The sequence below is a fragment of the Rattus norvegicus genome, chromosome 1 (genome assembly GCF_021556685.1).
Source record: "Rattus norvegicus strain SHRSP/BbbUtx chromosome 1, alternate assembly SHRSP_T2T, whole genome shotgun sequence".
In the NCBI taxonomy this organism is placed as follows: Eukaryota; Metazoa; Chordata; class Mammalia; order Rodentia; family Muridae; genus Rattus; species Rattus norvegicus.
The window spans coordinates 102,032,802-102,056,546 of record NC_141534.1 but is presented as its reverse complement, the minus strand read 5'-3'; the positions used below and the strand labels follow the sequence as shown (position 1 = coordinate 102,056,546).

Sequence of the window (23,745 nt, the reverse complement as noted above, 5' to 3'; positions counted from 1 at the left end):
GATTGTTACAGCTCTCTTAGAATTTTTCCAGCAGGGTTTCTGACCCTGCTCAGAAAACCCAAGAATGTTTTCTTGCAGCTTTTCTGACTTTGGTTGGAAAACCCGTGAGCTATTGGAGAGCTTTTAGAATTTTTTTCTAGCAAGAGCTCGGCTATCTGGAGATCTCTGAGGAGCTACCTCAAGACTGTCGGAAAGTTGCAGCCGAACTTCGAGTTGTTCTCCCAGCCGCTCCCAAACACAGCTTCTTCAGAACCCTCTCCAAGCCGAGGCTGGACTTTGGGAGGTCAGAGGCCTCAAAATACAGTTGTTTCTGAGAAGATCATCACAGACACTCCCAGAAGTGTGCCTCATTAATACTAATCCCCCAAGTCATCAGCCTGCCCGTCCCTCCGTCCCTCCATCTCTTCTCTCCCCTACTCCTCCTCCTCTTGTTCATCCTCTCTCTCTCCAGAGTCTCACTAGGAAGCCCTGGCCTGGAACTCACTATGTAGATAAACCATCCTCAAACTCACAGTCATCCTCCTGCCTCTGCCGTCATAGTACTGGGATTAAAGATGTGTCCCATAGCATGCCCCCTCCCCACACTGGTCTCCAGAGACAGAATCTGACTACATAACCGTCTTTGAGTTCATTATCCTTCTGTCTCACACTCTCCAGGGCTAAGAATACTAATACCACCAGGCCCTGCTTTGTAGGATAGTCTGAATAAAAAATAAAAATCTGGTTGTGTTAAGATTGAGATACTGTATGCTGCCACACATGAGCCTCTTGTGTCATTATTAGTAATAGAGTAACCAGAGGCTTAAATTATCCTGTGCACAGGCCTACACACCATGACCACCTCACTAGATGTTTCTTCTTAGTCCAGCCAAACTGACAGCTAAATAAACCATCACAGATGGCAGTGGCTTTGGATCATCCTTGGGAAAGGAAAGCCCTCAAATCCCAGACTGCACCCCCCCACCCCCAGCATTTAGGCTTTAGGCTGTTCGTCCTTCCCACAAGAGAATAAGGTCTAAGAAAAGTCCCAGAAAATATGCCCACACCAGTGCTACACACTGGAAAGCTCTCTCTTACCTTACTTCACACACTGTCCCCTGCACAGCCCACTGCAGCCTAAGTCAAGAGATGCTGATGCAGGGCCTGGTCCCAGGTCATGGAAAGCATGGAGACCCTAGTTGCAAATAACATTAGTGTGTGTTGTGTGTCAGGGGGTATGGGTATGGGGTATGTGTGCACATGAATGCATGTGCCTCTGAGACCAGAGACCTCCAACACTGCAGAAACTGAAATTATAGGTGATTATGAACCTTGGATGGATACTAGGAATCAGGCAGAGGTCGCCTGATTTCTGTGGTTTTTTTTTTTTTAATTCATTTATTGTATACACACCAGAAGAAGGCATCAGATTCCATTACAGATGGTCATGAGCCACCATGTGGTTGCTGGGATTTGAACTCAGGACCTCTGGAAGAGCAGCCAGTGCTCTTAACCACTGAGCCACCTCTCCAGCCCCAATTTCTGTGTTCTTAACTTTTAAAAACAATCCGTTCAGCTCCCAGGGCAGGTGAATTTTTGGGCTGCTCAGGGAATAGAAGAAAGGGTACTCAGGGGGCTGGAGAGATGGCTCAGTGGCTAAGAGCACTGGCTGCTCTTCCAGAGGTCCTGAGTTCAAATCCCAGCAACCACATGGTGGCTCACAACCATCTGTAATGGAATCTGATGCCCTCTTCTGGTTTCTAAAGACAGCTACAGTGTACTTGTATATAATAAATAAATAAATCTTTAAAAGGGTACTCAGTGTCACACTGCTAAGAACAGAATCAAAGCAGAGAACAGGGTCTCCAGGACATCTCTCTGAGCTTCTCACCACACCAACTACAGTGGAGGCTGAAACACACTGGGCGCAGAAATGCTGAACACACACACACACACACACACACACACGCACGCATACACGCATGCACACGCGCGCGCGCACACACACACACACACACACACACACACACACACACAAAGCCAATGGGGGAAAACAACAGATCCCACATTGAAAACCTGCTGTTTGACCCTTCCAAAAGAGAGCACTTTGGAATGTGCAAATGACTCTTCTGAGGCTGCCTGACAGGGACACTTTCTCCCGACCCTACTCCATCCCTCGGTAGCCTACAGCCTCATGACTGTATTGCGGCAGCTACCTCACCGTGGGCAGGCTTCCAGTGACCTTCCTTCCCCAATTCCATGCTGGAAATCCTCTCACATCAAAGCCTAAAGTTCCAGCCCATGTTCCCATCCCTCCGGAATAGGATGGCTTTAGTGTGGAAGCTCTTTCTTGGGTCTGGAACTCAGGGACACACTGAGATTCTTTTGCAGGGGGGGGTACCTCCTTGTTGGGTGCCAAGCCTAAACCCACTGATTTCTCTGAGGCCTAAATCCTCTCCTCAGGCTCACATTGTTCCGGGGACCAGAGGCACACACTTTGCATTTGCACTGCTGGGGCTGGAGACGGATCTCAGCAAGCCAAGTGATGTCTGTTAAGCAGCTCCTCGGAATAGCTGCAGAAACCTACCATTTGCAAAGCGACTTGCCGCTAGGCCGTAGACAATGGGGCCCGCAGGAAGGAGGGGACTGTGCCCAGGGACGCCCGGCACACGTGCGCCCGGCTCTCTGTGTCTCGGCCTCTAAAACAAAAGCCGGGCGGCATCTGTGCGGGGAGACTACACGCATGGCACCCGCTCCACGCAGCAGAGCCAGGGAAACAAAGGGCTCAGCCTCGTTGTCGGGGGCGGGGGGAACAATTATACACCCAGGAAATTGTGTCTGTGGATTTGAAAGGAATGAGGACCGCGCTCCCAAACAATGCCTGTTGTTTGCACCAAGCTGCTCTCTGCTAAGTTTCATCCTGTCATTTGCATGCCGTTTCAATGACATTAATGAATCACGGCCGGGTTTTTGTTTTGTTTACACGAAATAAAAATTTTTCCTGTCCTTTATTATTGAGATAATCACCCCGCCAGGATGCACAGGCTAACCAGACACCAGCTTCCTTTCTGCTGGGCTGGATTGGAGAGTCCATTCCCCACCTACCCTGACTTCAGCCCTCTCACTTCTCAGGGTCCCAGAACTTGTTTGCTGCGCTGTCAGCAAAGGGTCAGGATAGAAAGCAGTAGACAGGGGTCTCTCTTGAAGTTATATTTGCAAAGCAGTTACAACGGGTTCACGTTGTAAGTTTCTTTAAAAGTCAGGTTTTTCAGAGGAAAATGCCCCAATTCCAAAATGTCCGGGAACCTCTCAAAATGTCTAACGGGACCAGGTGAAGAGCAGCGCTCATAATACCTGGAGATCCAGGCCTTACCATGGCCCAGGAGCAGAGAGCAGCCGGCCTCTTCCTGTCAGTCTCCCTCTCTCCCTCCTTAGCTCTGATAGTCTCTCAATGCTCAGTGTCTGGCTTGAAGGATCAGGTACTCTAGAGCTATAGGGCGAATTCCCATGGGATTGCTTACAAAGTTGCTTACTGAGACAGACATTCAGAAACTTTTACCCGTAGTAGGCTAGAGGGCTGAAGCTCATAGTAAGCCCAGGAGATGCTGGATAGGAAATTTCAAGCCTGCTGCTGCTTCCTCCTCCTCCTCCTCCTCCTCCTCCTCCTCCTCCTCCTCCTCCTCCTCCTCCTCCTCCTCCTTCTCCTCCTCCTCTTCCTCTTCCTCCTCTTCTTTCTCCTCCTCCTCCTTCTCCTCCTCCTCTTCCTCTTCCTCCTCTTCTTTCTCCTCCTCCTCCTTCTCCTCCTCCTCCTCTTCCTCTTCCTCCTCTTCTTTCTCCTCCTCCTCCTCCTCCTCCTTCTCCTCCTCCTCCTCTTCCTCTTCCTCCTCTTCTTTCTCCTCCTCCTCCTCTTCCTCCTCCTCTTCCTCCTCTTCCTCCTCCTCCTCCTCAAGTTCGTTTGTTTGTTTTAGGTGTATATGTTTGGGAAGGAGTGTGTAAGCATGCCTGCCTGGTACCCTTGAAAGGCTAAAAGAAGGCATTGAATTCCCTGGAACTGGAGTGGCAGGTAGTGGTGAGTCACCTGATGTGGGTACTGGGACATTCTGCAAAACAGCAAGTGCTCTTAATCTAAGTCCATATTTTCAGCTCCCAAGTCTTACTAAAAGTCACTTGGTCCTATTAGGAACAGAGCGCAGCGATAGACACCCACACATTACTCATAAGCTTTAGGTCAACTCCCAGAATGAAAACAAAAACAAAAAAAGAAAAGAAAAGAAAAAAGAAAAGAAAGAAGAAAGAAAGAAAGAAAACGAAAAAGAAAAAGAGAAGGAAGGTCCCTAGGTGAGCCAGACTCTGCCTCACTGGGTCTCCAATTAAACTTTGCTTAATGGTCCAAACTCCAGCTCAGCTCCACAGTCACCCAGGGCTCCCATTTTCCATAGCCAGTATCAGCAAGATGGTGATCTACAATTGGCCTTCACCAAGGCTTGAAGGCTAGAACTGTGTCTTACATTCTATAAGGATGAGACAGCAGGAACAAAGGTTTGTTCTATCTGAGCAAGTCACGCCTTCCTCTCTAGAAGTTAAGTCTCTGCAGTCAAAGTGGGAATTTTTATATAGGCAAGTACTCTACCCTCAAAACACTCCCAGCCCCACACTGGCCACTGAGCCACGCCCCCAGCCCCTCACTGGAGGATTCTAGGCAGGGGCTCTACCACTGAGCCACGCCCCCAGCCCCTCACTGGGGGATTCTAAGCAAGGCTCTATCACTAAGTCATGGTCCCAGCCTCCCACTGATGAGGTTTTTTTTGTTTTTTTTTGTTTTTTTTTTGTTCTTTTTTTCGGAGCTGGGGACCGAACCCAGGGCCTTGCGCTTCCTAGGCAAGCGCTCTACCACTGAGCTAAATCCCCAACCCCACCACTGATGAGTTTTAAGCAAGCACTCTGCTATGTTCCTCAACCCATTTTGTACTTGTGGGAGCTGTGCCCTTAAAACCCTCCATTATGGGGTTGGGGATTTAGCTCAGTGGTAGAGCGCTTGCCTAGGAAGCGCAAGGCCCTGGGTTCAGTCCCCAGCTCCAAAAAAAAAGAACCAAAAAAAAAAACCCTCCATTATTGATGTTAATGTTATAGTTAGACTTAAGTGTGACTGGTTTCATACTAAAGGACTGGGTCAGGACGATGAAAAATCCCCAGCCAGCTGCAGAAGGCAAATACAAATCTGGTGGTCAGGATGCATAATGGTATGACAAACCTGTGATCTTTCTGACATCCTGTTGACGTCAGCTGATTGCCTGACCACAAGAACACTGTGTCCTTGACTTGAATAGATAGTTCCCACTTCTCCCCTCCCTCTGTTACCCCTGCTATGGTATAAATTCAACCTTGGGAAAAAATAAAGTTTGTCGCCTTGATCAGACTCTTGTCTTGACATCCTTCTTTGCGTTTCTTCTCACCCATTCTCTCCTAGGTGGTCCCCAACCCCTGCTGACTGCCCTGCAGGTCGGGGCATGTACTTTTCATTTTGAGGCAAGGTCTAAGCTACCCCGGCTACCCTTGAATCCATCATGTTACCTAGGCATTCCTTAAACCCGGAATCCTCCTGCCTCCTGAGTAGCTAGACAACCACGTAGGCAAACTCACCGGTTTTTGATAATCTCTTTCACCCCAGCTACACAAAGGAATTTACTCATCTCCTCATGGAGGCTAGTGGAAGAAACAAAAACATGGTCTTGAAAACGTAAATCACTTTTGTTTTGAGACGGTATTATTAGGCTCCAGAGAACACAGCTGATAGAATGAATCTAAATTTACAGAAGGAGAATTCTTAGGATGGCTTACAGGCTGCAGTTCAGCTAGTACAACAATGGTTGTCTTCCATAGGAAAGTCCAAACATCTAATAGTTGTTCAGTCCGTGAGGCTGGATGTCTCAGTAGGTTTATGGTATACATCAGAATAGCAAGCAAATAGACTCTAATGCCAGTGAAGCAAGAGTAAGGGCAAGCAGGCAAAGAGCAAACGCATCCTTCTTCCATGTCCCTCGTATAGGCCACTGTGAGAAAGTGTGGCCCAGACTCAAGGTGGGTTTTCCCACCTCAAGTTATCTGTATTGAAAGCAAGCCTTCTGTGGTGGTTTGAGTATGCTTGTCCCAGGGAGTGACACTGTTAGGAGGTGTGGCCTTGTTGGAGTAGACGTGACCTTGTTGGATGAATATGTCACTGTGGGGGTGGGCTTTGACACCTTCCTCCTAGCCACATGGGAGAATCTTCTCTTGTCTGCCCTTTGGATCAAGATGCAGAACTTACAGCTCCTCCAGCCTGGATGCTACCATGCTCCCACCTTAATGATAATGGACCAAACCTCTGAATCTATAAGCCAGTCTCAATTAAATGTTGTCCTTAAAAGAGTTGTCTTGGTCATGGTGTCTCTTTACAGCAGTGGAAACCCTAAGACATCTTCCTACATCAAATGTTCTAGTTAACTAAATATCTGTCACAAGTGTGGAGTTTGGGTTAATTCCATATGTAGTCAAGTTGACAACCAAGAATAGCAGTCACAGACAAGGGCCTCAATGAATTACACAGGCTGGCTTCAAATGAAGATTCTACCTCAGCCTCAAACTAGGACCACCGCTGTGAGCTACCACGACCAGCTGGAAAAGAGATCTCTTTTTATGTTTATCTTATTTTCTGCATATAAGTGTTTTACCTATGCCTTCGTTTGGTTTCTATGGCTGTGACAAGTACCACACACAAGACCAAACACAAGTTGGGGAGAGGGGGGCTTATTTCATCTTAGAGTCCATTGTACAGGAAGTCAGGGTAGGCACTCAAGGCAGGAACTGAAGCTGAGACCATGGTGGACAGAGTGCTGCTTACTGGCTTGCTCCCCATGGCTTGCTCAACCAGCTTTCTTATACACCTCAGGACCACCTGCCCACAGTGGTCTGGGTCCTCCTACATCAATCATTAATCAAGACTATGCCAGGTGGGAGGAAGAAGCAGATGGGTCTCTTTGAGTTCACGGTCCAGCGTGGTCTACAGGCCAGCCAGGGTTACACAGGGAAACTCTATCTCAGAATAAGAAAACAAGAGGGCTGGAGAGATGGCTCAGCGGTTAAGAGCACCGACTGCTCTTCCAGAGGTCCTGAGTTCAATTCCCAGCAACCACATGGTGGCTCACAACCATCTGTAAAGAGATCTGATGCCCTCTTCTGGTGTGTCTGAAGACAGCTACAGTGTACTTATATATAATAAATGAATTTAAAAAAAAAGAAAACAAGAAAATGCTCCTATACATTTGCCTACAGGCCAAACTGATGCAGGCAGTTCCTCAAGGGAGAGTTCCTCTTCTCAGGCATATCAAGGTTCGTGTCAAGTTGATTTAAAAAGATCAGCCCAATGTTCATGCAGATGTGTGCACTGTGTGCATACCCAGAGCCCAGGGATGTGAAAAGAGGGTGTTTGATCCCATGGAACTGGAGTAGGGCCTTGCGCTTCCTAGGCAAGCGCTCTACCACTGAGCTAAATCCCCAACCCCTGGAGTTTCAAAAATATATATATATATATATGTGTGTGTGTGTGTGTGTGTGTGTGTGTGTGTGTGTGTGTGTTTTGTTTTGACAGTTGAGAGAATATATTGTTCTTACAAAGGACCAAGATCTGGTCTCCTAAGTACTCATGTAATGGCTCACGACTGTCTGTAACTCCAGTTCCAGGGCATCTGATGCCCTCTTCTCGCCTCTTAGGGGTCCTGTACTCACATAATGTACATAAACAAACACACAAGCACTCACACACATGTAAAAATAACAGATAAATAAAATCAGTCTCTAGGGTGGTTTGGCACACCCCATCCATTTGCACAAATTTTTATCCACGCAGGCTTGACTGCATTTCTGAGATTTTTGTGTCCTCAGGAGTGTGAGCATACTGGAGGAGTCCCCGTCATTTTGTGAACAGGTGGGCAGGGCGAGAGGTTTGTGGGCCATCCTAGAGTGGTTTGCAATGTCCCAGACAGGAATATAACATCTTCTTTCCTCTTGTCTAGAGTCTGGAACTAAATTCACACTTTTATTTTCTTCCCACCACTTAAAATCATATTCTTGCCCTTAATACTTCCTTTGAAAAACTGTACCCAAAACGATGCTGCCTTCACACGCATACAAATTACCCAAAGTGTAGAACAGGCCTCACACTGGAGCGTGCCAAAGCCTTTGAGACACGTAAATGTGGAGTTTCAGAGCTCCAGCTATGGCAAAGGTGTCTTTATTTTGGGAAATTATCTAGGCAGCGTTCGCCACCCTACACAGATGCACCGAGAAGTAGATTGTGGGGCAAACTATAAAGAGAGCAGATGCTCTCTGGATCTGCTTCCAAGACAGGTGGAATGATGGAATCCAGATGGGACGTGTGTATCCCTCAGCCACTAAGAGACGACTTCTCCATTAGACCTTGTCTAGCCGCCTCCTGCTGTGAAAAACGTGGGCGATTTCATTTGGAACCACATGCAAAGCTCTGTGCCTTCGCTATTTTAAACAGAAGGGTGACGCAGGTTCAGTTTCCAGAGACTCAGACAGCGGAAGTTTTCTTGGAGAACAAGCAATGAGAGGAGACGTGAGCCATACATAGTTTTTGCTGAGATTCAATTCCAGGTTTCACTCAGAACCGGGGGCTATGAGTCAAAGGCAACACTAGGGGGCGCAATAGATCAGGAAATCCGTGAATCATTGCTAGTGCATGGGTCACAAAATCTGTCTCTGGTGTGGTGAAGAAGACAGCAGAAATCTTGTGCTTTTCTCAAATTCTGTGTGATGGAGCTATTCTAAATATGTCAGATTTGAAGTTTTCACACAATCGTGATCATACGGGATGCCCAGACTGTCCTGGAGCAGTAGAACTGAGTGGCTGTGTGTTACATTCTTTGTGTTGTTGTCTCAGACACTACAGTCATCTAGGTCTCCGGTGCAGGTGGAGCTGGGAGGCACTCTCTGGAGATAAAGCAGGATTAACAGGCCGCTCAGTGCTCTGGTTAGTCAGGACCCCAGCTGCAGGCTCCTGAGCAGTCCACAGAAAGCCTCTTGGAAGCTCCTGCATGCTTCCCACTCTCAGGGCACACTGGTTGCCTGTCTGTATGTGTGCTTAGCCATGCCTTGCTACACATTAGGAACACCACAGGGCCAAAGCAAGTGTGTTCCCCTGGCAAAGTGCAGAAGGACTCAGGCAGCTGACGTTACACAAAACATCCACAGCCAGCCACGGCCTGGTGATCGACAAACAGTGTTTATCTTCCGACCTCTCAGAACCCCAGGGCTTTTCTGTCATAAGCTTTCAAGATGGAAGCCACACGAAACCCTACTGCAGATGGTCTTGGAGCCATCTTCGACGTTCAACAACTCTGTCTACATTGGCAGTGGGTGTGGTTCGATACTGTCCAGGCTCCACCGTGGTCCTTAGGGTGCTGCTGCAGGGAGCCAGTGAAGCACTTGGGAGACAAGGAGTTTTCTTTCAGCCCCATTTACTAGTTACCTGGTGGGAACTCCCGTCCAAGATATGATTCTTGGGGGCTGGAGAGATGGCTCAATGGTTGAGAGTGCTTGACTTCTTGCAGAAGACCTGGCTTTAGTTCCTGGTACCCACATGATGGCTCACAACTCTGGTTCCAGGAGATCATGATGCCTTCTTCTGACCTCTGTGGGTACCAGACACATGATACAGACACGCATTCAGCCAAAACACTCCTACACAAAAGATAAAATAGACCAGTGGAAAAAATTAAAGCTACGGCTATGGCCAGGTGGTGATGGTGGTGCACATTTTATTATGTATATTCAAGTTCATCGTTACTCTCTTCAGACACATCAGAAGAGGGCATCGGATCCCATTGCAGATGGTTGTGAGCCACCATGTGGTTGCTGGGAATTGAACTCAGGATCTCTGGAAGAGCAGCCAGTGCTCTTAACTCCAGCCCGTTGGTGGTGCACATTTTAAACCCAGCACTTGAGAGGCAGAAGCAGGCAGAACTCTGAATTTGAGACCAGCCTGGCCTACAGAGCAAGATCCAGAACAGCCAGGGCTACACAAAGAAACACTGTCTCAATATATATTATATATACGCCAACCACACACATACCCCGTGTGTGTGTGTGTGTGTGTGTGTGTGTGTGTGTGTGTGTGTGTAATTATTTGGGCTGGGCTTGGAGAGATGGTTCAACAGTTAAGAACAGTCACTACGTCACTACTCTTGCCAGGGATCTAAGTTTGGTTCCCAGCACCGCGTCAGATGTCTTACTACTGGCTGTAACCCCAGTTCGAGTTGAACCTGACTCACTCTTCCCAAGCAGCCTCACATACATGGCATAAACACACAGAGGTACTCTAGAAATAAAATAAAAAAGTTTAAATGGATATAATTACTTAAGCCAGGCATCTTGTCAAACATCTGTGATAACAGTATTTGGGAGATGGACGCAGGAAGATCACAAGTTCAAGGCCCATGTGGGCTGCAGAGCAGTGTCTGTCTCAACAAACACAGCCATCTCTGGACCCTCGCACTTCCTACCATGGTAAGCTACCCTGCACCCTCTCCAGAACAAATCAGTGGAGCGCCCTGGTCTTGAATGTTAAGGACCTCATTTTTAATTGTGTGTGTGCACGTGTGCCTGTACCTGCACAGAAAGTGCTCTTACTGCTATCTCGCCAGCCCCATGGTCTTGGCCTCTCCAAACTGTGAGCTGAGTAAACCTTTCGTCTGTCATGTTAGTTGCCTCCGACCTTGCATCACAGTCTCAGGAAGCTGACTGATACACCCTTTGATGCCAATCACCCTAGATGTTTCTCCCTGAAGGCCACCGCCCTGACTTGTCTGGGTTGTATACAGTGGTGAGAATGCCCTTTCTCCCCGCTGGGGTCCGAGTCCTTTTGCTTTGGCACCATTGGCCAATGAGGATGCTCATTTATTCGACTCACAGAGGGCGGTATCTGTGAATCCCACAGCCTAGGCCCCAAACTTCCTCACCTCTCATTGACAGAGCCAGGACTCTTGTCTCCTCACATCCTTGTTTCCTCTGCTGGTATTACCCCTGCCTTCCTTGTCATTTTGGTAAGATGTGTCAAGCCCCAAAATGTCCACTTGATCGTTTTAAGTGGCACTGTTTATATGAACAATATGACATAACATTGGTAACTGTTTTCAAAACTCTGGGACCTAGAGAGCTAGCTCAGCATTTAAAAGCCCTTGACGGGGTTGGGGATTTAGCTCAGTGGTAGAGCGCTTGCCTAGGAAGCGCAAGGCCCTGGGTTCGGTCCCCAGCTCCGGAAAAAATAAAAAAATAAAAATAAAAGCCCTTGACGATAACCTGAGATGTGTTCCCAGCACTCACAATGGGCAGCTCACAACCTCTTGTAGCTCCAGTTCCAGTGGATCCAACACCTTCCCTTCTGGCCTCTTTGGGTTCCTACACACGTGTGGTACACACACTTCTGCACATGAGCGCGCACACACACACACACAGAGATTAAATACAATAACACACACAGAGATTAAATACAATAACTTGTTCATTACTTCAAAGAGAAATATTATACCCATCGAGCAACTGCTCCCCAGTCCGCATCCACCTCACCCCAACCCTATTTCACTTACCTGCCAATTAGCCCTGTTCCTGGGGATTTGCCTATTCTGCAGGTTTCAGCAGAATTATGTGTCCATCCTACTGAAGTCAGCGTCTGCACCCACAGGATGCCTTCAGAGTTCCTCCTAGAGGTAGCTTGAAGTGCCATTTTCTTCTGTCTGGACGATTCTCCGTTTGTCGCCTGGACCTCACTGTATCCACCCATCAACCGATGGACACAGGTTGGTCCTGCCTCTCAGCCGTTGCAGAGCTGAGAAGTACACGTGTGCAAATATCCGTCTCAGTCCCTGCCTTGAATTCTTTCCACTTCGGTCTTACAATGGCATTTCTGGGCTGTGTGGAAATTCTATTTTTAAAGTAAAAACAGTGGCTTCATCATTCTAAAGTCTCACCAACGGCACTGGAAGACTCCAGCCTCTCATCCCAACAAGACATTTTCCATCTCACTTTGTCCTTTAGCTCACAGTAGGCGTCCTAACAATGTGCAACGGTGTCTCATTTTGGTGGTGATTTGTGTCTCCCTAATTAGTGAGGCTGAGAATACTTTCACGGGGCCATTATGTATTTTTGTTGGAGGTGTAACTATTCCAGTCCTTCGTTCATTGTTCATTCCAATCCTTGAGATAGTGCCTGTTTGATTTGGGGTTTGGGTTGTGGGACTGGGCGTCGAGCTGAAGGTCAAGTGCACCCAGGCAGGCACTGTACCCAGGCAGGCTCTGTACCCAGGCAGGCTCTGTACCCAGGCAGGCTCTGTACACAGGCAGGCTCTGTACCCAGGCAGGCTCTGTACCCAGGCAGGCTCTGTACCCAGGCAGGCTCTGAACCCAGGCAGGCTCTGTACCCAGGCAGGCACTGTACCCAGGCAGGCACTGTACCCAGGCAGGCTCTGTACCCAGGCAGTCACTGTACCCAGGCAGGCTCTGTACCCAGGCAGGCTCTGAACCCAGGCAGGCTCTGTACCCAGGGAGGCTCTGTACCCAGGGAGGCTCTGTACCCAGGCAGGCTCTGTACCCAGGCAGGCTCTGTACCCAGGCAGTCACTGTACCCAGGCAGTCACTGTACCCAGGCAGGCTCTGTACCCAGGCAGGCTCTGTACCCAGGCAGGCTCTGTACCCAGGCAGGCTCTGTACCCAGGCAGGCACTGTACCCAGGCAGGCTCTGTACCCAGGCAGTCACTGTACCCAGGCAGGCTCTGTACCCAGGCAGGCTCTGAACCCAGGCAGGCTCTGTACCCAGGGAGGCTCTGTACCCAGGGAGGCTCTGTACCCAGGCAGGCTCTGTACCCAGGCAGGCTCTGTACCCAGGCAGTCACTGTACCCAGGCAGTCACTGTACCCAGGCAGGCTCTGTACCCAGGCAGGCTCTGTACCCAGGCAGGCTCTGTACCCAGGGAGGCTCTGTACCCAGGGAGGCTCTGTACCCAGGCAGGCTCTGTACCCAGGCAGGCTCTGTACCCAGGCAGTCACTGTACCCAGGCAGTCACTGTACCCAGGCAGGCTCTGTACCCAGGCAGGCTCTGTACCCAGGCAGGCTCTGTACCCAGGCAGGCTCTGTACCCAGGCAGTCACTGTACCCAGGCAGGCTCTGTACCCAGGCAGGCTCTGTACCCAGGCAGGCACTACACCGCTAAGCTGCATCCCAGCCTTGTTTCTACCTTTTACTTTGAGCCCAGTTGATATAGTTTGCTCAGGCTGAACTTGAACTCATTCTGTAGCTCAAGGAGCCTTGAATGTGCATCCCCTGCCTCAGTTTCTCTAGCAGATGGAGTTACAGATCTACACTACAGGGCCTGATTTGCCTTGATTGCTGTGTTGAATTGTGGTCATTCTTTATACATTTCACATGTGAGATTCTGATCCAATAAATGACTTACAAATACTTCCATAACATTGTATTTTCATGGTTTTGTTTGTTTAATTTTGTTCTTTTGAGACAAGATCTCCCTATGCAGTCCATGCTGGCCTAGAACCTGCAACCCTCCTGTCTCGGCCTCCCAAATGCCGGGATGGCAGGCCTGCACTGTTTCTTTTTCTTCTCCCTTTCTTTCTCCTTCTTCCTCCTGCTCCTCTCCTCTCCCACCCTCCTCCTTTGCACCTTTTTATTCTTCCTCCTCTTCTTCCTTTCCCTCCTCGCTGCCCCTGCTCAGTGGAATGTGTGGCATTCTCTAACCGAAAGGCCCACCCCAGTCTCTCACTCTCAAGGGCAAGGGTGTGGGCCTGCTGCTGTGGAGACAGGAAGCACAGGTTTCGCCTGAGAGACTCTGAGGGTGGTGGTGAGGGGGCAGGCTAGCTCCCCAGTGTGTGTTTCTGAAGTTGAAGCACAAGATCTCTGGCATATCCACCATCAGTGAGGTTCACACACTACAGTTTAGAAGACAGCACCCCTGCTTTATGTAGTGCGTCCCCTGTCCCTTCCACCACAGCACAGCAGCGTACGACTTAAGCAGACTCTTCTAGTGTTCTGGATAAGTCTGTGGTTGTGAGTCCTCAAGACAAAACAGATCCCGAGGCTCCCGGGAACAATGCTCACATCCCCCGCCAATCAATCACATAGTTGTCAGCCCTGGACTCGGGGTGCCATGAAGGCAGTGACAGCACTGAGCTCACACCTAGTATAGCTGTCAGTTTTCCTGAGGACTGGCCATGTGTGAAGGGAGGAGTCTGAGGCAGCAGCCTTTCTGTCAGGGGCTGCCCGGTCTGTAGAAACAGCATCACTGAGGAAAGTCGCCAGACCCACCTTGCTATGGGTGGGGTTCAGCCGTGTTCTGTCTCACGGTCACCCTACTCACAGAACTGCTGGTTGCCCAAACATGGATGGTTCTTCCACCACTTGTACTTAGAGCTGCTTGGCCACATGTACGTGAATTGCACACAGCGCCACTGTCCCCTTGGGCACTCCTTGCCAATCCTATCTCAGTTTAAAATTTTGATATTTTGTTTCTTGTGAACTTTTAACATTAATTTAAGTGTGGAATTAATTGAGTGTTTGTTTGCCTGTTGTTTATTTGTTTGTTTTGGTCTGTGTTCAGGCAAGGTCTTGTTATGTTCTAGCTGAGCTCAAACTTGCAGACATCTGCTTGCCTCTGCCTCTCTGAGTACTGAGATTAAAGGCTTGCATGATCACTCCTGCTCTGGTCTTGTTGACTCCTGATCAAAGGATCATAGAGCTGAGCCCTGGCCTTCTCCCTGGGAGAGAACCCAGCACCTGTGACCGAGTTCCCAGGTCCACAATGAACTCCACACAGCAGGATCTACCTGACTTAGCCCCAAATGCCAGGACCCTTCATGGCTCGCTGGCATGTCAGTGCCCAGCACCCCCCACTCACCTGCTGTCAGTCCTGGGAGCAGGCTCCCAACCGTACACCGGTGTGCCACTCTGACCACGTGTGCTCTCAAAATGGCTGCCCTTGGGGAAGTGATTCTAAACGCTGAGTACAACTCTTCCTGCATCACAAAAGCTCCAGGGTAGAGAAGCAAGCTGGGGCTTCCCGAGAAAGAACAAGAAACGGACACAACGTCAGGACTTTTGGCACCTTTGTCTGACGAGTCCTTCTCTCCCGTCCGTTCCAGCCCCAGCTCCCAGCCTGCTTTCATTCGGGCAGATCAGGTGATCTCAGGCTGTCGGCTGAGTGGTGCAGGTAGACAGGGTCCACTGAGTCTCAACCATGGGAACCACGAGCAATATCCACATCCCAAATGTCAAGAACCGAGAACCCCAGTGAGGTAGCGAAGGATTTGGTGATAACTGAACGGAGCTTACATCCAAGAGCATCCTTGTCTTTAGGGGGTCCTTAGTGATGGTACTAAGAGGGAAAGGGAATTGTGTATGTGACTTATCCTAGTTTTCAGGAAGAAATCGCCTGCCTTCCTATCTACCAAGTGGAAATGATTAGACACTCACGTGCAGACCCTCATTTGGGGGAATCCAAGGTGGGTAATATAGGAGCTCTTAGTCCTTTGAAAATATTTGCTTATAGCAGGGCTTATAGCAAGTTCCAGGACAGCCAGGGCTACTCAGAGAAACCTGGACTCAAAAAGAAGTTATTTTTCCTTCTAAGTCTTTATAATTTTATGTGTGTTTGCTTGCACGTGAATATGTGCAGTACCCACGTAGACCAGAAGAGGCCGTCAGATCCCCTGGACTGGAGTAACGTGGTTGTGAGCTGACACGTAGGTTCTGGAAACCAAACCTAGGTCCTTTGCAAGAGCAGCCGGTGTTCTTAACCACTGAGCCATCGCTCCAGCACATCCCTCACCACTGAACCATCTCCCCTAACCACTGAGCCATCTCTTCAGTGCACCCCTAACCACTGAGCCATCTCTAGTGCCCTCTCCTTTATTTTTCTTTCTTTTTTTTTTTAAAGATTTATTTATTATACATAAGTAGACTGTACTTATTTTCAGACACACCAGAAGGGGGCATCAGATCCCATTTCAGATGGTCGTGAGCCATCATGTGGTTGCTGGGAATTGAACTCAGGACCTCTGGAAGAGCAGTCAGTGCTCTTAACCACTGAGCCATCTCTCCAGCCCTCTCCTTTCTTTTTTAAACATATTCTCCCTTTGTATCTTTAGCCTATTCTTTGTCCTAATTTTGCAGCTTTTCCATAAAGTTTAGGTAATTTCAAAATAAAATGAAAAGCATTCAAAATTTTATTTAGCAATTGAATCAGCCACAAATTTGTCAATTTCATAAGAAACAATAGAAGTTAAACAAGAGACCAGGGACAGCAATGCCCACCAACAGTCTAATCAGGAGGCTGAGGCAGGAGGATTGAGAGGTCCAGGGCATCATGGGCTACACAAACAGGTCTTGTCACAAATGAACAAAAACACAAACATTAAAGAAGAAATCCAAGTCCTTGAAGAGAGATGATGATTTTAGTTACATAAACGAGTTACAAAAGGGCTACAAAGAGGGCTCAGTGGGTAAAGGGGCTTGCTGCCAAACACGATAACCTGAGTTCGAGCCCTAGACCTACATGGTGGAAAGAGAGAACTAGCTCCTACGAGTTGTCCTCTGACCTCTGCACATGCACCAGGGCACATACACTCATGCCTCTCACACTAAATAAATTAGTAAATAAATGTTTTTTTTAATTAAAAAATAAATTCGGGGCTGGAGAGATGGTTCAGTGGTTAGGAGAACTGGCTGCTCTTCCAGAGGTCCTGAGTTCAATTCCCAGCAACCACATGGTGGCTTACAACCATGTGTAATGGGATCCGATTCCCTCTTCTGGTGTGTCTGAAGAGAGAGACAGTGTACGTGTATGCATATAATAAATAAATAAAATCTTAAAAAATAAAATTAAAAAATAAATGCACAAAAACTCCAGTCAGAATCCACTTAAAATGGGTGACAGAATTTGGTCATTTATCACACACACACACACACACACACACACAAACACACACACACACACACCTCACCCCCAATTGTACGTGAAAACTCCTGGAAATCAGCTTATTCTAAACTTTTGATTGAATTAAGGTAACACACAGGTGACAACTGCCACCTTTGTGACGACAGTGTGATGTCCTTCTCTGGGTCTATCACGTTCACTGGTGGTGACCTCACTGGTGACCCCTGTGTTGTGACTATCTTCAGGTACATACTCGGCTTTGCCGGCTTTGGGCTGAGATGTCGCCCTTCCACTCCTCTCTTGCCATTACCGGCCTCCGCCAGACACATGTTTCTTCTGCTCTCGGCCAACATGGTTACCTGGCCTCAGCCAGCCAGATGTTCCACAGCGTCACACTAGGTGTGGGCAGCTCTGGCTACCGCGTTGGTCGCCTCTACTCAGACCTTCACCTTGGTGGCAGCAAGATGACTGTGAAGGCCACGTCTGGGTGTGCCTATGAGGGGTCTGACCGGAGCAGTGGAGTAACCCTTTGATGGACACAGCGCGTTACTCAGAGGTGGTGAAGGGGTAGATTACGGAGGAAGCGCCCCTGAGGCTAGTTCTTGTCCTGGCCCTTCCTGTGAATCGACTATTTCCTGCCTTGCTGCTCTGCCTCACTGTGTCCGGTCTATTACGATGGACTCACGCCTCCGAGACCACGCCTTTCCTTGATTGACATTCCATCACGGCTGTACAAAAGCAATAAACCTAGACAGACTTAGGGATTAGGAAGAAAGGGGAGTTTGAGTGATTGTTCCTCCCTGTGCTGTGTAACCATGGGACATGCGCTTCAGCACGCGGAGTGTGAAACAGCCGAGCCCTGGCTGAGGGAGACTTTCCTCTCCAGGAAGGAACCAGAAGGAAGCTTTCAGCTACCTGGCTTATCAGGTCTTTCTGGAATCGGGTCTCCCTGAGGTCTGAGACCTGGGCTGTGATCGGAGGGTGGTAGGGAAGAGCGGAGAGATTTGTAAAAAGCCAGCCAATGCTTTGATCTAAGAGCTCCAGTTTCGTAGTGAGAGCATCGTACCACGCTCCAGGGAAATCTTTGATTTTTAAATTTTAGAGTTCAGGACAGCGAGTGTTATGTGAAGGTCAGAGACTTTTAAAAAGAGATGTCAGTGTTTGAAATCAGAGAAAATAATCGTAGCCGTCCTTTCCCGGAGAGTTTGCATGCTCTGGGCAATGCACTCTGCTTCTGTGGCAACCTCTTATCTGTACTGGAGAAAAGAAAAAAGTAAAATTTCTTACTTCACCAAGTATGGCTGGCCTGGCTAGCTCAGCCCCACGGTGCTGAGGACCCTTGGAAAGTGTTTTTGTTTTGTTTTTGTTTTATTTTATGTGTGTGAGTACACTTTGCTCCCTTCAGACACACCACACGAAGGCCTTAGATCCCATTATAGATCAGGATCTAAGTTAGTCATCATGGGATTTCTGGGAATCGAACTCAGGATCTCCGGAAGAGCAGTCAGCGCTCTTTACCACTGAGCCACCTCTCCAGCCTGGGAAGTTTCTTTAGAGGGTAGAGTATCACAACACTCTGGTCCCTTCTGTCCCTAAAGTCCCCTCTTTGGGAGCAGTCTGGGCTCACTGTGAACACACCACAGATCTCCATCTTGTTTCCTTATCTATTTATCTTACCCTGAGGCCCCATCCTCTGCCTTCCCTGCTCCATCCCTGATGCTTCAGGACCTGCTCTCCAGGTGATCTCTCTGAAGGCTGAGGGAGGTGGCATAAGGATGGACCTGGATAGTCCTCCCCAAGACTGCACCATGCAATCCTATCCACCCTCCCAACATGGTAGCCACACTGTCTTAACAAATGACTCGGATCCTTTCTCCTCCATGCAGACCCGCTTGAGAGACCAACTCACCCTTGTCTGAGGAGCCAAGAGGTTTCCAAACCATCATCTGCTTTGCCACAGTCCCCAGAAAATTCTATGGAGCAAGGAGCACAGCACCCTAGTCTATCCTAGGTGTGCCCTCCGAAGTGTTTCTCACCCAGGGCTGCATCTTCTCTTATATAACACTGCTTATGTTATGCAGCCACACAGGAGCTAGGAAGACCCAGAAGCCAAGGGTTCTTTGCTGAACGCAACAAAGCACCTCTCACAGACACAGATGCTCTCTCTGGGGTTTGAACCCAGGATTCTGCACAAGGTAGGTAAGTGCCCTGCTACTGGCCCACATCTAATGGCAGACCTTGAACTCTTCCAAAACTTGGACTGGCCTTGAACTTTTGATCCTCCTAGCTTAGCCTTCCTAGCTGAGATGGCGGGCCTGTACTACAGTGTCCTGCTACAATGTCCTGCTACTAGCTCATTTTAAGGATTCAGAAGTTGGGTCAAGAGCTCTTTTGTTGCTTTTCTAGAGGACCTGAGTTCAGTTCCTAGCACCCATGTCATTTGCCTCACATCTACCTGTAACTCCAACTCTGGGGTATGTAATGACCTTTCCTTGCCTTCTCAGGCATCTGTAAACACCTGGTTTGTGCACACGCATGTGTGAGTGCAGGCATGCATGTGCGTGTACAAACACACACACACACACACACACACACACAAAAACTTGGCAATTGCTTTTTTTAAGATGTATTTTTTCTTTAAAGATTTATTTATTATATATGAGTACACTGTCTCTGTCTTCAGACACAGCAGAAGAGGGCACCAGATCTCATTACAGATGGTTGTGAGCCACCATGTGGTTGCTGGGATTGAACTCAGGACCTCTGGAAGAGTCAGTGCTCTTAACCACTGAGTCATCTCTCCAGCCCTGGCAATTACTTTTCAATGCCCATCCTCTGCTTTCCTCCTCCCCAGTCCTGTGTTGGACAGTTTGGTTGGGTTTTTTTGTTTTGTTTTGTTTTGTTTTGCTTGTCTGTTTTAATTTCTTCAGTGGCTGGGATGGAACCCAGGGCCTAGTTTATGCTCAACTAACATTCCACCACTGAGCCACACACCTAGTTCTAATCCCTTGCACTAAGAGACTTAAAAAGAACAAAAGAAAAAGAAACTGAAATTTAGACCAAGTGAGTCACATGGCAGGCTAGCTAAGTTGCTGTCTAAAGTTCATGCTAGATCCCGTTTAACCTCTGACCTGCCACCTTTCTCCACCCACTCCCTCTTGGCAGGAAACTGTCCAAACCATGCCTTCAGGCTCAAAGATGTCCAGCTGGGCCCGGGCAGGCACGCTGGGCTTGTGCAGTGCACAGCAGCTGGTCTGCTCAGGGAGTGAGAGCACCCCAGGCCAGCCTTGCCCTTCCCCATCCCCTGAGGCTTGGGTGTGTTGAAACAAAAGACAGCAACTGCCACCAAGCCATCTTTCCTTGCAGCTCTGCTCTGGTAGGGGTGGAGAAGGTTTCCTGTCTTTGCATTATTTCACTGGGAGGAACCAAGCTCAGGTGGACAGTAAGGAGCTGCTGGACAAACACCTTTGGGTCAGAACACCCATCTCTGACCAGCCTGGGCTACGATTCATCAGTGCTGGGGAGGCTGACACAGAAGGACTGAGAGCTGGAAGCTAACCTAGGAGTGTCTCAAAACAAACACGCACACTAACAGCTGCCACCACCGTCAAAACTCCATTGCTTGCTTGCATAGACACACACACACACACACACACACACACACACACACACACACACATATATATACCAATTCAGGCATAAGACAAAGAAAAAAGGACCTACTGTGTGATGGAGTGGGGGGGTTGGAGGGGGTTGGGGGGAACCTACTGTGTGGCCAAGGGCAGGCTGAACTTCACCACCAAAAATGAGGGGAGTCAAACATGCACTCAGAACAGAGAAAGGCAGCTCAGGCCTGTAAATGTAACTACTGTTCATCTGATGTAATTGTCATCTCTGAGGCTCACTGCCTCTGTCTGCTAACCCAGGCCCAGTCCTGGAAGCTTCTAGCCTCCATACAATCTAATCAGGGCCTAGAATGTTTTCAGCTTCTAAGACTTCCTGCTCAATAAGCTCACCCTTTCTGGTTCTTTCTGAACTCTGTCTGGCTGATCAACTCAGCTATTCTGGCTCAAAACTCCTCTCCAGGCTGACTGCTTCAATCTGGCTTCTCTCTGTTTCTTACTGAATTGCTCTCATTGAGCTCATATTGACTCTGGCGATCCGTTCTAATCCTCTGGCTCCTTCTCATGCTCTGGCCCGTTCTGTCTTCACCTGTGTCTAGCCTGTTCTCTCTGTAACCTGTCTCTGTAAAACTCTCCCAGTCAAACTGCTTCCTTCTCTTTTCTGCACTGTGCCCTAAGTAGCTTCCCTTTCTTCCCTCTTCTCATGAGAATTGGGCATATTCTATTCCGTCAAGTCTTCTTCTGATCCATCCCTTTCCCACCACTGAATTAGACATCACTTTCAAACATGGCTGCTTCCTTCTACAAACTAACTACCTGTGTTTGGTATTAAAGGTGTGTGCTAAAGGGCTGAGCCACGCCACAGCTAGTACTGATTTTTTTTTTTTAGTAAATAACACAATCTCTGGGTTCGCAGTGTGACCAAACATCCTGCAACACAATCCTGGCTCCCACAGCTAAGGAAACTAAGGGAGCTAAGGCTCCCGCAGTAGGGTTTGTTTGTTTCTTTGTTTGTTTGCTTAAGACAGGGTCTTGATATGTAGCTGATGTAACTGCCCTCGAATTTACTTTCTTCCTGCTGCAGACTCCCAAATCTAAGATCACATGCTTGTACCTCCACACCTAGGTTACAATTCTTTTAAAAATATATTTATGGGAGCAGGCTGCAGCTATTCTGGCTGCATCAGAATTCAGGACGCTAAGGTAGGAAAATCATGAATTCCAGGGCAGCCTGGGCTACACTGTCAGACAATGTCCTCAAATAATGATGACATGATGTTCATTGCATGGGAGTGGGGAGGGGGGACATCGTTCAGTGGCATAGCACATGGTTACAATGTATAAGGCCCAGAGTTCAATGCCCAGAACCAACAGATCTTAGCTTTAATGATCTAGACTTTTTTAAAAAGTATTTTTAAAAATTTTTATGTAAATGAGTGTTTTCACTAGATTTGTTAGGGCCAGACTTCTTCAGATCATTCAGGGAATGAGAACCAAAGGGGACGGTCATTTGTGTAGCTGCCAGGAGGAATCTGTCTCCTGTCTGGGGCGGGCACTGAGCAAGACCTCTGAGTGACCTCTTCTTCATTCTCCAGCTCTGCACAGGTCGGTGCCGTGCTAGGCTGTTAACCCCAGCACTGGGGCTGTGCGCGGGGACGGCAGCTGGTAAGAAGGAAGGCCAGGGACACAGACCCTGCCTGGCATACGCTCTCAGGAAAGTAGGAAGGTGAGGTAAGGAGATCAAGAGAGGATGTGAGCATTGAGACAAAGCACACAGAAAGCTGGAGAGCTGGCACAGTGGGCAACTGGGAGCTGCCAAAGGGAGCCGCCCCCACCTGGGGCTCTAGCACGTGGTCCATGGTGACCAGAGAAAGAGGCCAGGCTGCCTCATCTGAGCTTTCCCAAAAACTCAACCCACCTCAGACATAGACATTTCACAGTCACCCTACAAACAAGGGAGTCGACTTTGTTTAGAGTTCTCGCTTGTTTGATTTTTGAGACAACATACAGTAGGGCAGGCTGGCCTTGATCTTGTCACCCTTCTGCCTCAGCTTCCTGAGTTCTGAGATTACACTGTTTCTCCCACAGGACTCAAAAAGTGGAATTTATTGATTGATTGGTTCTTTATGTTTGGGTTTTTGTTTGCTTGTTTTTTGGACACCATAGTTGTAAGTATCCTGGAACTCACTGTGTAGCCCAAGAAACTGCAAAACTCACAGCCATCCTCCTGCCTCGGCCTCCAAAGTGTGCACTGTGCATCTCAAGCCAAACCCCCTTCAAATGGAGTTGGAAGTTATCAAACAATAAACCAGTTAGGAATCTGGCTACGTTTAATGTTCTGGAACATTGCATAGAGCAGGACTGATGGTGCCTGGTCCCTTCTCTCTGTGTGACTTAGGGGAGGGAAGGAGCAGAATCAGGTTCCCAGTGAGAGGCAAGTGGAGGTAATTAGCCTCTGCCATGGTGGTCACTTCCAACTGTGGAGAGTCAGAGGTCTTAAGAATTGAAAGGAAGGGGGTTGGGGATTTGGCTCAGTGGTAGAGCGCTTGCCTAGGAAGCGCAAGGTCCCGGGTTCGGTCCCCAGCCCCGAAAAAAAAGAAAAAAAAAAAAAGAAAAGAAAAAAGAAGAAGAATTGAAAGGAAGGTAGACAGAGTGGATGGACAGGTGATAGGTGACATAATATCGGTTCTTGGACTACATCTGAAATTACCTAAAACCAGAGATTGCGTAACCCCCTGTGTAATTCTTGATTAAATTATTTGAAGTAGGAAGACCCACCCTACCAAAGTGGATCTTTCATTTGTTTTGTTTTGTTTTGTTTTGTTTCGTTTTGAGACAGGGTTTCTCTGCATGGCCCTGACTATCCTGGAGCTCATTCTGTAGACCAGACTGACTGCCTTAGAACTAAGAGATCTGTCTGCCCCTGCCTCCTGAGTGCTGGGATTAAAGGTGTGCATCACCACTCCCCAGCTCCAAATCGGGATCTTTGAGGTAGGAGCAAACCTCAGACGTCTGGGCCACGCCTTCTGGTGGCAGACCATGAAAAGAATATAGCAGAAGGAAGCTGGGTCTCTCGTTGCCCACTTGCTCTCACTCTCACCAGCAAGTTTGCTCCTTCCCTGGCATTAGAGACTACGTCTTTGAGATTCCA

At 48.4% G+C, this 23,745-nt stretch overlaps 1 long non-coding RNA gene and 1 other non-coding gene across 2 annotated transcripts; one reads left to right on the top strand and one right to left on the bottom strand.

The window, feature by feature from the left end:
• Nucleotides 1-62, top strand: LOC120100209 (U7 small nuclear RNA). Its single transcript, XR_015655702.1, has one exon. It is a non-coding gene; the product is annotated as a U7 small nuclear RNA (small nuclear RNA).
• Nucleotides 63-5,713: 5,651 nt separating this feature from the next.
• LOC148007334 (uncharacterized) lies at nt 5,714-14,996 on the bottom strand. Its single transcript, XR_015650710.1, has 2 exons — nt 14,935-14,996; nt 5,714-9,717 (listed from the first exon to the last, which is right to left on the bottom strand). It is a non-coding gene; the product is annotated as an uncharacterized LOC148007334 (long non-coding RNA).
• Nucleotides 14,997-23,745: the final 8,749 nt, after the last annotated feature.